Source organism: Chenopodium album, chromosome 7, assembly GCF_948465745.1.
Source record: "Chenopodium album chromosome 7, dcCheAlbu1.1, whole genome shotgun sequence".
Taxonomy (NCBI): Eukaryota; Viridiplantae; Streptophyta; class Magnoliopsida; order Caryophyllales; family Amaranthaceae; genus Chenopodium; species Chenopodium album.
This window is the reverse complement of record NC_137840.1, coordinates 53,364,135-53,379,953: the sequence shown is the minus strand read 5'-3', so window position 1 is coordinate 53,379,953 and position 15,819 is coordinate 53,364,135. Positions and strand designations below refer to the sequence as shown.

The 15,819-nt window shown below is 38.0% G+C and overlaps 1 long non-coding RNA gene across 1 annotated transcript; it reads left to right on the top strand.

Annotated features, from left to right (window-relative positions):
• The first annotated feature begins 8,212 nt into the window (after nt 1-8,212).
• On the top strand, nt 8,213-11,069 carry LOC145637916 (uncharacterized). Its single transcript, XR_014114541.1, has 5 exons — nt 8,213-8,689; nt 9,316-9,416; nt 10,214-10,284; nt 10,420-10,488; nt 10,600-11,069. It is a non-coding gene; the product is annotated as an uncharacterized LOC145637916 (long non-coding RNA).
• Nucleotides 11,070-15,819: the final 4,750 nt, after the last annotated feature.

Sequence of the window (15,819 nt, the reverse complement as noted above, 5' to 3'; positions counted from 1 at the left end):
ATTCTTTTAGATCGTTGTCATTCTTAAGAGAATGAGACGAACTCTTGTATGAAGATAAGACTTGGGCGGCACTAAAACGCAAAGTCATGATCATTATTATGATTGTAATAAAACAAAATTCAAATAAAATTTTCGTAAGCCCACATTGTTTGATGTGTGCCCGCGAGATAGTCAAATGACTTGTAAAATGGATGAGGAAAAGCAAGAAACTCGTGGACACGAGCATAGCTACTCGTACAGGGCAACTGAGCAGCCTGTACGAGCCAAATTGAGAAGCTCATGGACACGAGCATAACTACTCATACAGGGCAGCCAAGCAGCCTGTACGAGCCAAATTGAGAAGCTTGTGAACACGAGCATAACTACTCGTACAGGGCAACCAAGCAGCCTGTACGAGCCAAAATAAAAAAGCTTGTTTATACAAGCATAGCTACTCGTATAGGGTAGTCAAGCAGCCTGTACGAGCCAAATTGAAAAGCTTGCTTACACAAGCATAGCTACTCATACAGGCCGAGTAGAATGTCAAGCAGGGGCACCCCCTAGCTAAATTACTCGGCCATGAAGACCACACGGTCGATTTTTCCATCCGGCCTTATAATGGACGGACGGATGAACATCATGAAGTCCCAAAAATCGCCCAAGGTATTTTTACCCCAGCGGGGCAAGTGCATACCTAGGCGTACAAGCCCTTAAAAATTTACAAGTTGAGAAAATACTTGAAATTTCATGAGCACGTCTGAGAGATAGTGTCAAAGGACGACTAAATAACATATAAAACAATAACAAAAAAATCATATATATATATAAGCCGAATGGCCAATTATAATAATAATAAAAAAAAAAAAAAAGGTTCAAATTGCATGGCAATTGACAACTTGACAGATTATGATGAAAATGCTTTACATTCATAAGTAAATTTATGTATATATACATAAGTATATTTCTTCCATGAGCATAGTCACGTAAGCATGGTGAACATTTGCATGCATTCATATGCATTAAGAGATATGAAAAGCCAAACATCAACATTAAGGCCGAACAGTAAAAAGAGTAGCTCTTCATGAATTCGGCATACAATGCAAGAGAAGCTCTATTAGAAAAGAGTAGTACATATGAGTAAGCTAACACTCGGTCGTCAAGAATGCCGAGCTCCACATGAGTCATGACGAGTGAATTATCGAAGTTCACCGCTAGGAGCATAGCTACTCGGCTTGATTTTTGCTGAAATCTAGTTGAGGGCAACTTAAACGAACCTCCATTTAACTTGTAAGCGGCATCCTTGGACGAGTAAAATCACAAAGCATGCTCTTGAAAGTATAGATGGTCGGACCTTGTCTCTACACGGCATGGATGGTTGAGCAAGTCCGAGCAAAGATGTCTGAGTTGCTCTCACGCGAAGCTCCATGTTCCGAATTCAATACGGCCAAGGTAAGTTGGCCGAGTAAAAAAGCAGAGCAAGCTCCCCAATCAATAGCAGGTCGGCAAAATTAAAATGTTGAGCAAGTCTTTCAAGAGCAACTAACATTTTAAAAGCATACGGCCATCCAAGTGCCGAGCTCGATGTGAGTTTTCAACTACAATGATTGGCTGATTACAACAAGAGAAAAACCGTGGTGATAAGCAACTCTTGTGAAGAAAATGATGCAAGGCCAAGTATAATTTAATAGCCGGACGAAAATGAAAATCTTGGTGGCTTAGAGTGCAGCAACCCGGCAAGAGAGCTGGGTATGGAAGGGCAGCTTTCAACTTTGTAAAAGCAAGCAAATTGGGTCATCATGTTAAGCTTAAAGGCCATGTAATTATTATTATATTATCTGATGTACAGTACTGTAAAAAAAACTACATCTTGATGCTATTAATGGTGGAAGACGATCATTGAACGACTGACCTCGCCTTGCTAAATTGCAAAGCTCCACCCTTTCGAGCATAGATACTCGGACAAGAAAGCGAAGTGGCATGAAAGAGCTACTATTTGGCCGGGTTGCCCTCACGTGAAGCTTAATGTTCTAAATTCTATACGGCCAAGGTAAGTTGGCCGAGAGCAATGGGTAAGCTCACCCTCAAGAGCATAGCAACTCGGCAAGCTAATCAAACGGACGCACGGTGCTGAGTAAAAATGACGTTGTGACTCCTTTGAGAATAACAGCTTGACATAAATGCCGAGCACCATATGCAAGCATGCACATGTATACAAAGAAGCCTCTGACCGAACGTGATGGTGGGGCATCACAAATATAGCTGCTCGGCAGCAGTATAGCTGGCCGAGTAACCAAGTCCAGTCGTCCGAGCAAGTAGCTTATAGTGGGTGCACGATAGGACCCGACCGAGTTGCCCCTAAAAGAAGCACAATGTTCTTAATCCCAAGCTCAATATGAGGGAAACCTCACCTTTGTGAATTCCCATGACATTCATGCTGGATGAGAGATCCAGCCTCAACCCCAAGAGCTCTATGTGCTAATGTGTGACCGTGAGAAATTTTAAAGCTTCCCCCTTGCAAACATGGCTACTCGGCCGAGTTGCACTTCAGCTGTCCATGTATGTGTCCAGTTCTATACGGCCACAACAATGAAGGAGCTTGCCCGAGCAAAATCATAAAGTATGCTCTTGAAAGTATAGCTGGCCGGATCATAGGCTCCCTAGGTCAGTGAAGCTATCGATCAAAGGGTCGAGCAAACAATTAAGGGCATATCTACATAGTTACCGTGAGAAATTCCTAAGACTCCCATTGCAAGAAGGGAAGCCGCATTATATTAGTTTATTCAGCATAATAAAGACATTCAACGATAAGAAGAATGTCATACAAAGCATATGTCATATAAAGCATTATACTACAGTTGCATATGACAATATGTAAACAAATATATATATATATAAATAATTTTGATACTAAATCAATTATTATTATAATAATTATTATTATATGAGTATACAGAGCTGCTTGTTTCTAAGAAAGAGCATGTACGAAGCTACAGCCATCACATTGCTCAAACAATAAGACAAGTTGCGGCATTAAAAGCTTGTTAAGCTCAGCATATACGCAGGGCTGACACTTTAAGGTAAGAGCTCGGCATTAAAAGCTTTTCTTATTGTATTGCCGAATAAAAAGGCTATGTATGTCCGAGTTGCTATTAAGCAAGGGACCTCATTTCCTATTTTAGGTGGACGGATACTAAGTCGGTTATGGATAGGCGTCCGAGTTGCTGTTGAGCAAGGGACCTCATAACCAATTTCAGGCGGACAAGTACTAAGTCGGCCATGGCAAGCTAAGGTGTCCGAGCTGCTATTGAGCAAGGGACTTCCTAACCAATTTCAAGCGACCAAGCATTGAGTCGGCTATGTGCCGAATGAATGGGTGTCTGAGCTGCTACTGAGCAAACGACAGCCTAACCACTTTGAGGCGTACATGGAATGAATTGGCTAATGTACCAAATGAAGCTAGGTGGTCGAGTTGCTACTTAGCAAAAGACCACCTTCTCATTTTTAGGCGGACGTTGTATTGCCAAGCTAGATGGTCGAGCTGCTCGTGGACGACCCTCACATTTAAAAGGAAATATCGCTAAGTGACGTGGCACATTGCTAGTGGACGACCCTCTTCAAAAGACTAAGCGGCCGACAACCGATTGTTGAAGAATGAGCAGGGGCTAGGCGGCACACATGCCGAGTTTCCAAATGTAGAGTCACCCAGACTTTAGTACGCTCCAACCGAATGGCATCGATGACGAGTATCTAGCAACATCGATCAAGAGAAAGGCATTAAGGTCCTAGCCAAATCATGCAGCCTGCTGTATGACGACATGCAATATCTGAAGTTAGGCCTCTATATAGAGTCGTCCAACAACAAAGTGAAACCGAGCACCAAGATCAGGCCTGTCCGAAAATAATCAAACGGACATGAGGCTAACCAAGCGTAAAGTCCTTATGGATAGGGGCTAGTACGCAAATGATAGCAAAGCAACTAACCGAGCTGACCAATGCATGAATCGAAAGACTTAGCTTGAGAAAGCAATCTTCCTTTTGGAAGATAAATTCAAAGAGTTAAAGTGTCGACGACCAACTAATGAGCCAAGGACCTTCCTTTAGAAGGATAAGCGGCACTTGTGAAGAGCCAAGTGGACGAGGACCACTAGGCCCCGACTTATTACCAAAAACCGCAAGCGGCAACAAATTTCTAAAGCCTATTGCAATTAGGCTGAGTAGGCCCTCCATGAATCCAAGATGCCTACTTAATATCCGACCATCTACGCAAGCATTCATTGCTCACAAGATAGCTTCAAGGTCGGGTATCGTTACAATATAATTAAGTTGATAATCGAAGATAGAAGAAAGCCTATCAAAGATAAGATAGGGCAACTCCTTCTAGTTTTTGAACAACCTAATCACCATACCAAATGCTAAGCCGTCACATTTTATTCAAGTCTTTAAAAGACAAGCCACCCTATTGGGGCAATAAGGAAAGACTAGGGTCCAAACGTTCCTTATTAAGTAGCCACTTCATGAAATTAAGGACAAAGGTCCCTCAGTATAAGGCTTCGGCTCAATACATGTATTAATACCTTTGGATAAGCCTCCATTAATAGGGCAATGTACATATCTTTATATGATCCGAGTGTACATTGAATGGCTCCTTCATCCGAACAAGAATAGAAAACTCTAGAAGAGGTTAAGCTGTTCACACAGAACCCTTCCAAGAATGAGTAAGACTTACCATATAAAGAGCAAAATGGCACATGTGTCGAGCTCCTATGCAAGGAGAAAGCCAATATTGAAGATACATACGGAAACATTGCCAAGTATAATTTCAAATACGATGGTAAAACACCGAGTATAATCCCGAAGACGTACTCGGCAAAACACATTGTATAGCTTAAACTCCTAAAGTAAAAGGATTCTAGGGGGCAGAAATGTCAAATAATCTCAAAGGTACTGCGAAATGTCGGAATTCTAAGCCTATGCGCCAAAATTGAATTCCGAAAGGGACAGATGGTCATAATTCGCCCCAATTAATTCCGAGCCTAATTGAGTCATAAGTGACAAGGGCATAGGATGAAACTTCTCGTTAATAAGAACTTGAAGCTATTGAGAGGGCCAAAAAGATAATGTCAATTGACCTCTCAAAGGTTAGTCCAAACGACAAAAAAAATCGTTGGACGCCTAGAAAAGACAAAGGAAAATTCATCCCATGTGGCATAGAGACGATACTAAGAATCTCGGCAAATGCTATATCTAATGCGGCACAGACACGAGACAAAGCCCCTCGGCAAGTGTTAAATGTTTCTCGGCATTTTCCTAGTCTAAGTTAATTGAAACCTACTAGACTAGATGCCAAAGGAATGCAAAAGAAGCATCTAAGCCTAATTGGCCATCAAAGAAAAAATTGTCTAAATGACAAATATCTTTTAACAAGCCTAGGTCAAAAATAATCTTTAAAAAGGATAGACCAAATAGGGCAAACCTCATGAATACAAGGAAATGGAAAAGCATAATAGCCAATCAAACCTTGTAAGAAAGGTACTTTAAGTAACCCATTAGTCGCAAGACAATCAAAGTGGGGCTTAAAAGCATTATGATCGACATCTGTCTAGTTCAAGGGTAATCATTACTATGATTGATTAACTTCGAAAATATCATACCGGCCAAGGTATAAAAATTTTCCAAGTTAATCAAACTTTTTTAATGAGCTAGACAAGATGTCGAATCCAAAGAAGTTATAAATTCATTTTCGAGAGGTATAATCCCTCTTGAGAAGAGAAATCACTGCTGTCGAGGGGCTTATGTTTCGGGGTACTTTTACCCCCTTTTATAGACAAATGAGAGGCCAACAAAGAGCCCAATTATAAGCCAACACGTGGCATCCTGCTCAGCTAAATAAAGGCCAATAAGAGCATGACACGTGGTCTAAAGAGAGATATCAGAAAATGAAGGGCTTAAATCCCATTAAGGAAGCACGCTTAGCATGAAGGAAACCCTAATACATGTGTCAACCACGTATAGGGCAGCCAATCTTCCTAGGTTATGAAACCCTAGGAGCATGATCTCCCACTTCCCTATAAATACCCCATCATTTTATGATGGAAGGGGACAACACACAATTCCCAAAGGCACAATTTCCAAAATATGCTCTCACTTCTCTCTACTTGATCTCTCTAAAATTATGTTTTCCGGTCACTAACTTGATCGTCGAAGGCGGATCACCGGTACACCGGAGATTCGTTGTTTTGCAGGTCTTCAAGCCGTACGAGTGTTGCATCCCAGATCAATCTCCCGCGGGAATCCATACCCCCCTTTCGGATTATCCAAAAAATGCCCGAAACAAAAGGTTTTAACTTCCGAGGGTTTGGTCCAAAATCTCTATTTCAATTATTTAATTTAATTGTCTATTTAATATTTTCCTTGAAGTTACTAACGTGTGTATTTTGTTATTAGAAAGAGGTAAGAGGCATCCTAGTAAGTGTTTTAATTGATTTATTGATATTATGATTCTTAGAAATCATGTCTAGGTTGTTATTTTGATTCCTAGTGTCATGTTAGGGCGTTTTGATCTTCCTACTATCATGTTTATGGTAACAACCATAATTTCTAACATAAAATATGACAATTGTGATTATGTGATGCTTCCTATTTTCTTCTTAATATTCATGTTAGTATCATGTTAGGATTAAAGCTTTGATATTTAATGCTTAGTGACATGCTAAGGTTTGTTGTTAATCTTGTTAGTATCGAGGGATGCCCAGTTTCTCAAATTGAGAAACATTAGTTGTTTCTCAAGGGTCAAAAAGGTAACTTCCACTTGTTATTGAAGGGTACAAATGTAATTTATGGGATGCTTGAGTTAACTCTAGTTATTTGGTGTTAACTCAACAAGTAAACAGATCCTACCTTCCTCCTTCCTCCAACACATCTTCATCCTCATCCTCCAACCCATCTCCAAGCTGTTACAACGTGCATTACTACCGCCACCGGTTTCGGTGGCTTTGCCGCTGGAATTAAATGAAAACCCTAATAAAACGGAGAGAAATTAAGGGTATAGTTAACCCTAGAGGGTAATTGAGTTTTCCCTCCTCCATTAATTTCTCAATTGAAGCTAAGCGCGCCCTTCATCTCCATTGAAGTTGAGATCAATTTGAATTGATTTAAACTTTTTTTGCATATAAATTAGATAATTTGGTAACAACAATTCAAGCCATATGAAAGATCTACAGCTCGTCATCATCATCCGGTGAATTGGCCTTCGTCTCTCCTAGCTCAACCTGTACAATCCCCCTTTGTCTCACACTCTAGTTATTTGATTAAACTGTACATTGCAATTTGCATGGTTTGTAAGCCGTTAACGTCGCTACTGCTTCAATACTAGTTGGGTTAAGTTTTAACCGAAGGTTAGATGTCAGGTGTAGCTGGAGCAATTTTATTATTTTTCACGGATCCCAAAGCTATTTATTTACAAAAGTTGCCATGTGATAAACATTTTATGTTTATCAACCTGATAAACTTGAATTTTCTCGTTAGTATCATGCCTAGGATCTTGCTATTATTATGCTTTAACATGATTATGATTATTATTATGATTAATAATTATGGTTATTGTTGTTGTGATTATTATGTTTCTTGATTATATTTATTATTTATTGCTTGATCACGCCTTTTATGCTTAAAGGGAATTTGTACTTGTAATCACACTTAATAAGATAATTAATAATCTTGTTTAGGGTTAATTTGATTATAATTCAAGTGATCGCCAATAATAGATTTATTTGTGCATTAATATTCAACCAACATAGATTAAACAGGTTTAGGCTAATCCTATTGATTGCATGTTAGTCAGAAAGCGCACATGAATATGATTAGAATAAAGTCACTAGTGGAAAAAATATCATTTGTTACACCCTATTCGTAACGGGCAATTTGCCAGTTACAATAAACCTATTTGTAACGGGCAAAATAATTGCCCGTTACATTAAAGTAGCATAGTGGTACGGAAAATATTATTCGTAACGGGCAAAATGATGCCGGTTACAAAAATTGCATTATTTGTAACGGGCGGCATTTTTCCCGTTACGAATAATTTGTTGTTTGTAACTAGCACCAGTTGCCCGATACAAATACTACGTGAGTTGGATGTTAGAAAACCCTAAAATTATATCCTCCTTATTCATTACTTCCTCAGGCTCACACTCTCTCTCCTCTCTCTTTCTTTTTCCTAAGAGAACTTTTCATGGCGATTTTTTCTCACTTCACTATCTCTATCATCTCTCATTACCTCTATTTTCTCTCTCCTCCCTCCATTGTTGAATCTCCATTCATTTTCGACCCACAAAACCCTAAAATTCATGCTTCCTGTTTTCGATTTTGATGAAGAAGTTGATGGCAGAAGGAGAGATGATTTTGATTTGACCTAATTTTTTCTGCAATTTTCTCTCTCCTCCATTTACGCAATAGCTAAATTTAACTTAATTTTTTCTGCAATTTTGGTGATTTTGATTTGAAATTGTAGAATTTTTACTGCGAAATCAAATATGAAAAGAAAACTGTGAATTTGATTTGGCGAATCGACTTCTCCTGGGCGTTGGATACTGATGCGAAGAAGCAGAAAAAGATGAAGGAATCTTCTACACCGTCCACGTTGCAAGGGGTGATTATGAATTTTAGATTGTCTCATCAAGAGCTCTCCGTTATCATTGATTTAATTAACACTGTAATCTCCTTTTACTACGAATGACACTGATTTTATTATTTATTTACTTATTATCTGAATAATTTCTTATTTTGAGCTTAGTTTGTGGTTTATTTTCGCTAAATATTTGGTTTAATTTCGGTAGATCTTTTCTTTTGATTTAAAGTTTATTAGTTTTTGGTGTATTTTCGCTAGATCTGAAATAATTTAATTCTAAATGGATGTATTGGGTTTTAAATATGAAATTTTAATTTGATTCTGTTTTGGATGATTGTTGGTATTTTAGTGTGTTGATTTCATTTTTTTTTTTCAGATATGCAGTCCTTATTAACACTCTTGTATGATTAACAAACTATTGCATGCTGATAATTACATATTGTTTAAATTTTATTTGTTGTTTAGTACGTTCAAATTTTAAGGAGATTCTTTATACATGAATTGTTAGTTTAATTACAAGCTTGTATTTTTGTCTAGTGAACATGGTTTTTGGATAAGAACACCCTATTCTTTTTTTTTTTATTGTTTTGTGAGAACTGAAAAAAGCTCACACGGTTTAGGAATACCTTGTTTTCAAAGATGATGTTAATCTGTTAGGATATAATCACATTTGCTCACTGATTATTGTATATGTTGATGTTCTTCCACAGGAGTGCTTTTCTCTTGTATGCCACCATAAGCTGAGGCTTCAACTGTTCCTGATGGGGAGTTGATTAGAATTAAGTTCGGTCTTGCAAGTGATCATGAAACTGTGAGTATATAGGTAGCTCAATTTTTCTGTCACATCTCACATGCTTTTTATGTGTGTCATGATATTACAATGTTGCTAGTTAGTTTTTTCGTTTGTATACTTCATATATTTTTTTTTTTATCACTTAATCTTGTGTTGATTTTCATTGCTCCCTGGTGGTTTTATAAAGTATTATCGTTGCTCTGTATTAGCTTCTTAGTTTGGGAGTCCTTTCTTTTGAAGCATATAGAGTGTTATATAGTTTGGTTAATTGGCATGAAAATGTACATATATCCACTTATTATATTATTTGTGTATGGTGGTTGTACAAGAGATGAACAACTTTAATTAGTATCTTGTTTTTGTGGTTATAATATGCTACACATCAAAAATTTTATTTTTTCTTGAGTACTAATGAACTAATGGTACAATTATAATAAACTATGTAGTATGGATCCAATCATATATATGTCTTCTATTAAATAAAGATACTTATCTAGGTTGTTGAAATTAAATTAAGCTTAATTTCAAGGTAAAGACTAAGAGGTGCTTGATATTTTATCAAGTTATTCCAATGGGGAGAGGGGTCAATGTCTGGGGCACCTAGTAGATATTTAATAATGAGAAATTTTTCACTAACCGACTAATCGTATGCTTTTCTCTCCCTTCCACCCCTATTGAAAATTTTAGAGAGTAGTACTCTCTCAATCATTTTATTAAATCTTTTTGTTAGCTTTGGTCAACCAATGTCTAATATCTTGATTTTAATTTTAAAGTTGATACTTTGTGACAGAACATAAATTTATTTATTGTATCAGGAACATTGGAGCACTGTTATAGTAGAGGACGATTTCAGGTTCATTTCTCAAAATTGACTCAACGGAAGAAGGTTGATATTTTATTTCATTTTGTTTTGAAAGTGGATGTTATTTCTTTGTTAATGATTTTTTTTGGGTTTGTGGATAAGATTGAGATGATTTTCCAGTAAAATAGCTTTTGTTGATATATTATTAATTATGTTTAGGTACAAGAAGTTGTGAAAAGGATGGAGATTGAGCTCGGTGATGGGTGGATTTTTCATGAGCTTTGTTAGGTTTGTATTGATGTGTTGGAGTTATCAGACTAATCACTTCATTTCGTGTTTCGGATTTTTTTCTATATGGATAGAATATTGAGTATAACCTTTGCTAAATGGTTGTTGCAGGTGTATTTGTTTACATCCTCACAAAGAGTCGCGGGATGTATAATTGTGGAGCCAATAAGCAAGGCACACAAGCTCCTTTCATACTCTGTGCAAAAAATATCGGATAGTGCTAGTGGGAAAGAAGTAATAGCTTAAGAAAAGACATTGCAGTTTGGTACGATTTGCTTTCAAAGGGAAGTTTCCAGGAAAGGCTCTACCCATAAAAGCTCAGAGGCTATGAATTAATTTACTTGGATCTACTGTATGTGAACAGGAGGCTGCACCTGCTTCTTGGGCGATTGTTATTTTGTTTTTTTTATTCCATTTTGTTCTCGGATTTTTAATCATAAGCATTTTTAATTTTATAGGATTATAAGAATTGTTTGAGATGTAAATTTAAAATTTGGTGTGCCATGTTTGATAATATGTTTGTGCCTTTGTGGAATTTGAGATTTTGTGGTGGGTTAATTATTATAAATGATAGTTTGAGATGTGAATGAAAAAAGAAAAGGGGTATTTGTAACAAGCACCACCTGTTGTGCCTGTTACAAATACCCCTAATATTTTGATTCTTCAGGACACTATTCGTAACATGCAGTCAAAGTGTCCGTTACAAATACCTGGTTATTCGTAACGGGCAGTCATAGTGTCCGTTACAAATACCTGGTTATTCGTAACGTGCAGTCAAAGTGTCCGTTACAAATACCTGGTTATTCGTAACGGGGAATCAAAAAGTCCGTTACAAATGCCTGGTTATTCGTAACGGGCAGTCAAAGTGTCCGTTATAAATACATGGTTATTCGTAACGGGCAATCAAAAATTCCGTTACAAATGCCTTGTTATTCGTAACGGGCAGTCAAAGTTTCCGTTACAAATACCTGGTTATTCGTAACAGGCAGTCAAAGTGTCCATTACAAATACCTGGCTATTCATACAGGAACTTAACTTGCCCGTTACAAATAACTGGTTAATTGTAACGAACAAGTGCCCATTACAAATAATATTTTTATCTGTAATGGCCGTATTTGTAATGCCTGTTGCCCGTTACAAATAGCCATATTTTGCCCGCTACGGATAGGATTTTTTCCACTCGTGAGTAGAGGCCTATTATTAGGGCATGTTCAATCTCTTTTAGGTTGGATTTTTACCTTCATCCCCGAACTACTAGTCATGGTTCCAGACCTATAAGAGTTGACGATCTCTTGGATCGTTAAAGGGTGTAACCTTCACCTCGTGAACGGTTTACAAGTTCTTAAAACTTGTTGGCGACTCTTTTGCTCTATCTTCTTTCCATTTAGACGCCACCGTACTTTAGTATATGATCACAGTGGGGTTCAAGATAGGGATAATGCTTGAAATATTCCCTACAGTTTTTTGGCGACTCCACTGGGAAGGATTTCTATTTTAATTCCTTAAATTTATTTTGGCAATGATTTAGAATGAGTGGATGAGAATCGAAAAGTTCTAAGTATTTCATGTGCGTAATTTTGATTAACATTATTGCCATATGCATAAAAAAGATCTCATTGGAAAGACCATCCGTAATAAGTTAAAAACATAGGATTTTTACACGTAGGAAATTTGAGGAATATCTTTCACAACTAGGATCGAAATAATGCTGCTCAAAACTGGAAAATTTTATCGAGCACAGAAAGCTGCTGAGGCATGTAGGAACTACAGTCAGAAAACAGAGTCTAGCACCGATGATTAGACTCTAGGGCCAGGCGCTAGAGCCAAATCGCGGCGCAGACCTCTGTTTGCTGTCGCCAAGTTCTTCCAATATCGAGCCAGAAATATGCGTTCTAATTTTGACGAGTTTTTAGCACTGTTTGCTCGATCCTACTTCTTGATTGAGTTTTTCTCACTTTTCTGAAACCCATATGTGTTCTACATATGGACATAACCCTCTGGGAATTCATGCTCCATCTACCTAATTGAAGGCTCTGTGTAACAACGAGTACATCCGAGAATGTTGAATTCACCAAACCATGGAAGCGAGTTTTTAACTCGCGGTGTCCCATCCACTCGCGCCAACCCTTCAGAGGTAAGGCTTCCGCGCGGTGCATCCGGACAATTAACCATGGACCATCATTGACTAACCCATATCCCGAACTTTAGAGAACTAGAGCCATGGTTAGGTTGCAAACTCATTGCATCATATTGTGCCTACTTGACTAATTATGCATTATTTGTTGTGCATACTCTATGTGTTTTTTCCTAACCGTTTGTTTGACTTGTGTTAAGACTATATAAACTGTTTAATGACTAAAAGAACTTTTCCTAATTAATTAATTAATTAATTTGAGTAATTAAAGTCTATTAATTTAATCAGAATTGACCAAGTATGACTTTAGGCATACCCTGTAGAGTAACAATACCGAAAGTAGTCCCAGATCAACGTTCCATTAATGGCGCCGCGATTTGGACTGTAGCGCCTAGTGAAAGTTCTGTCGTCTGGCGCTACACTGCAAAGTGCAGCGCCAGTCCTGTCGTTTTGGCGACGGTTCTCTATATTGCTCGAGCCATCACCCTGCGTCTAATTAAACAGTTTGATAATCAATTCACTTTATTAATAATAACACCTTGTTAAGTCCTTAATCGAGTCTAGGCACTAAGTCCCATGGTCTTACACAAGAGTCAAAGCATGTCACTTGCACTCACCATATAAAGCACACACTAATATGTATGTACACTTTGACCATGTCTAAGAGAGTTTTGTATGCGCGTGTTTTCCGTCATTTTTTTAGGGAGGTAAGTCGGCTATTAATCCTCCAATTAAACTACTTTTTTGAACACCATACTTGATTCCCACAAATATACACCCTATTTTTACTTTTTTCTTTTTCTTTATAAACGCGTAAAGTCAAAGTATTATTCGAGTCAACTCATTAAAATAAAAATGGTTTAATTTACAGAGCGTGGTCAAGAAAGGAAGGGCGTTTGATCAAAGACAACCTTTTCATTCAAGTTCAGCTTTTCGACAAACCAATCGCTCGAAAAAGGAAAGCTAAGAAGATAATGGCAACTCAAAAGGAATTTTATGAACTTAGGAACCAATTGACTACTGTGACTGAGGCGTTGAAGGCTTTAACCCTCAAAATCAATGACCTTGTGGAGCAACAACAAATGGACCTCATGCAAGAAAGCTTGATCAAGCTATCTAGTGACTACAAGTTTCAAGGCATTAGTTCACAAGGGGTCTCAGTGGCCAACGACATCCCGAAAATCAAGGCAACTGACAACCCTTATTTTCATCTAAGAGCTTTTGAAACAATAATGAGTATTAAGGGTATTGATAAGAAAGTGTTTCCCTCTTTATTTTCTCTATCTCTAGAAACCGTTTGCCAACAATGGTTCTTTTCCTTTGACAAATAGAGAACCTCTACTTGGGAGTAAATAGTGAACGCTTTCATTGATAGGTACAAGTGCAACATTCAAGTTGAAACTAACTATAGGGAACTTGAAATACTCAAGTTGAAAGAGAATGAAGTTTTCACTTCTTTCTTCAACAAATGGAGAGAAACCTCTGCTAGGATGATTGAAGTACCAAGCCAGAAATAATCTGTGAGGTTGTTCATCAAGAACCTTCAAGAGAAGTACTCCAAGCATCTGAAGTATCAGAATAATCTACATACCTTCAAGGCCGTCTACGGCATTGGAATTAATATTGAAGACGAACTGGCTAAGCTGAAAGATGCTAACAGTCTCTCCAGCAATGGCTGGAAAGGCAAGAAGAACGACAATCCTTCTTCTTCCAAAACAACCCACTCAAACAATGTTATAACCTTCAATTTGAGTGAAGTCCATGCTATGAACAACCGAGGACAAAAGAAACCATTTAGGAGGAACTTTACTCCTAAAGGTATGAGTTATGACACCGCATTTGACCAACTAAATGCAAAAGGTCTTATAACTCCTATTGGACCATTTGGGGACCCACCAGTTGAGAAGAGGACACCTAATTGGAACCCCAATGCACGCTGCAAATATCACCAAGGTTGGGGTCATTTTACTGAATATTGTTGGAAGCTTAGGGAAGCTATCTAAGATTTAATTGATAACAATAAACTACCATTGCCCCCTGCCAGTAAGAAGCCAAGCATTGAAAATGCACCTCTCGCTCATTCCTTGGCCATCTCTGATGAGGAAAACAAGGTTGATCCCTCATCTTTCATAAAGCTTATTAAAGAAACTCATGCTATCGAAGAAGAGGAGGAGATCTTTATCGATGCCATGGATGACTTTCCTGAACCAGCAAGCAAAGAAGATGTACGGATGCTTATATGGTACATGTGGGAGGTAACAAATTTGCTACTTGAGGCTCTCGTATTCGTAAAGAAGCAAGCAGAGGAGCTTCAGAAAAAGATTGATAAAATTCCACCCACAAAGAAGAAAGCATTCTTTGTACAGGTAACTGACGGACCCAAGAAGAGTAATAGACTCTATACTCCAATTGGGACTTCATATGCCAAGATGCTCCAAATGTTCTCCGAGAGTGGTAAGATCAAACATCTCGAACCGAGACCATTTGAGTCGCTAAAAAGGACAGATAGATTCTACTGTCAATACCATCAATCAGGGGTACACACTATTTAAAACTATTTTAAATTTAAAGATTTAATTCAGAAAATGATTGATGATAAGAAGCAAGTCCAAATTCCACAAGAAGAAGACATAAGTATCAATAGAGTTTGGGATAGTAATGAGGAAGTTGTCTACCTAAAAGACATGGAAGGACCTCCACCTTCAGTGTCATATTCCATAGATGATTTCTGGGTTGAAGAGGATTCATCAATACACGTCCTAACAAGATCAGGAGAATGCAACCTCCCATCTCGACACAACCTATGCCAACTATGCAGCAAGTTCCCATACCTATCATAGAAGACAATGATATTGTCAAGCAATTCAAAAAGACCTAGGTCGAGATTAATGTATGAAAGCTTTCAGCTAAATCACGAGAACATAGGATGGCAGTGATGAATGCCTTGGATAAAATAAGGATAGATTATAACACCACTCCTGAGGGGTTGACTAACTTCCTTACGAGTGATCTCCCTAGTCCTATCAACTTGATCACCTTTTTCTGACAAAGATTTACCTCCAGAAGGTGACAAACATTATAAGGCACTAAACCTCACGGTAGTTTAATTTGTAAGAGAATGAACGTCCCAATGACTCTTGTAGACAATAGATCAGCAATTAATGTCTGTCCACTCAGAACTATGAGGATGCTAGGCG